Here is a 2,159-nt window from a genome sequence, read left to right as displayed (position 1 = left end):
TGGCACAATGGGAGCCTGCTCCATGACTGGGGTGCCTAGATTCTACCATAATACACGTAATAGCAATGCAAACGTACAGCGCCTGGCACAATAGGAGCCGGGTCCATGACTGGGGTGCCTAGATTCTACCATAATACACGTAATAGCAATACACACGCACAGTGCCTGGCACAATGGGGGCATGGTCCATTACCAGGGTGTCTAGATTCTACTGTAATACACCTAATAGCAATGCAAACGTACAGCGCCTCGCACAGTGGGGTGGTGGCCTGTGCCTTTGAGACACCACAACACCCAGAACAGTAAATGATCATGAATAACAACCACAGTCATCACCGTTGAACGAGAACACCAGCGAGAAACCACCACGGAAGGGAGTGGAACAAAATGTGCCTCCCGTCAACTGCTGAAGCAAGGTCACGGGGTTTGCAGCCGCCGCCGTACCCCAGCCCGTGACAACACAACCACTTTGGAAACAGAAAGAGAAAGAAGAGCCTGCTCTCAGATCCCGCCTGCTGCCCTCCCCTCCCCGCTCCCACCTTTGGCCCATCTCCAGGGCAAACTCAGAATTTCCCCACTTGGCTGCTCCCAGGGAGAAGATGCTGCAGCCAGGGGCTTCAGGGAGGAGGAGGCGTGTGGCCCGAAGGAGGATGAGCTGTTTGGGAATTAAAAGCTGACTCCTGGATCAGGGAAGGGAGTGGGGCCTATTGGTTAGAGCAGGGGGCTGGGAGCCAGCACTCCTGGGTTCTATCCCCAGCTCTGGTAGGGAAGTGGGGCCTATTGGTTAGAGCAGGGGGCTCGAAGCCAGGACTTCTGGGTTCTATCCGCAGCTCTGGGATGGGGTGTGGCATGTGATGGGTTATAGAGGGCACTTATTGGTCAGGACTCTTGGGCTGCGTTCCTGGCTCTGGGTGGGAGCATAACTGGAGGCCAGGACTCCTGGGTTCTACCGTTGTCTTTGCCCTCAGTGACCCTGGGCAAATCCCCCCCGCTCGTGCCTCTGTTTCTCCCGCTGCGAAATGAGGGAGTGACCCAGCTTCTGGAGAATCTGCCACGACACCAGCCTCATTCGTGTTGCCAGGGGACTTTGGAATCCTCACACGGAAGGTGCCAAGGACACCCAGAGCGTCACCGTCACTATAGTAATAACCATGTGTTTTGCAAACACTAATTAAGCGTGTGCGCTGGAGTAATTACCCCCGCTTGGCAGATGGGGAAACCGAGGCATAGGGAAGGAACAGCACACGGTGAGTCAGTGGCAGAGCTGGGATTTCTGGTTCCATGTGCTCTTTGAGGTCACTAGAGTACACTGCCTTCCTGAGCTGGAGAGAGAACCCAGGCGTCCTGGCTCCCAGCCCCCTGCTCTAATCACTAGGCCCCATTCCCCTCCCACAGCTGGGGATAGAACCCAGGTGTCCTGGCTCCCAGCCTCCGCCCTCTAACCAACGGCCCCCATTCCCATCCCCGAGCTGGGATGGGAACCCAGGAGTCCTGGCTTTCAGCCCCGGGCTCCGCTCTCTAACTCTCCTGCCTCCGTCCTTCCACATCCCCCAGCTTGGGAGACCCTCTGTCAGGTGCCCCAGGGCCCCCTTAAAGCCAAGGACCCTTCGGGTGCGTCTCTGGCCATGGGCCTGCTGGGAGCTCCCATCCCGCTGGAAGGGGGCTGGGGTTTGGGGTGTTGCAGGGCAATGGGGCTGAGCCAATTGCTGCCACGCGCGCGCGCGCGCACACACACACACACACACACACACACACTCTCTCTCTCTCCCTCTCCAAGCTGCAGATCAGCCTGGGTTGTGACTGGAGCACCTGGGGGCTACCGTAATAGCGCTAAAATAATAGCAATGAAAATGTACACCCCGCCCCAGCCCAATGGACTCCTGGTCTATGACTGGGGCTCTTCCACGCTACCGCAATACATGTAATAGCCCCAGCCTCCAAATGCTGGCGTCAATGTCAGTTTCCAAGCACACACGGCCGCTTGGCTCCTGCCAGCCACAGCGTCCCGGGACCCCTCGGCCCAGCCCTCACGCTGCACCCTGCGGTCGTCCACGTGCACATCCCACGAGCCGACACTCAGCTCTGGGTCGATACGAGTCTCCAGGACTGCGGGGGCTCAGCTTGGCCTAATCCCACCCTGATCCCAATCACAAAAACAC

Source organism: Terrapene carolina, unplaced genomic scaffold (genome assembly GCF_002925995.2).
Source record: "Terrapene carolina triunguis isolate 2854851 unplaced genomic scaffold, T_m_triunguis-2.0 Scaffold517, whole genome shotgun sequence".
NCBI lineage: Eukaryota > Metazoa > Chordata > Testudines > Emydidae > Terrapene > Terrapene triunguis.
Note: the sequence above shows the minus strand (reverse complement) of the source record.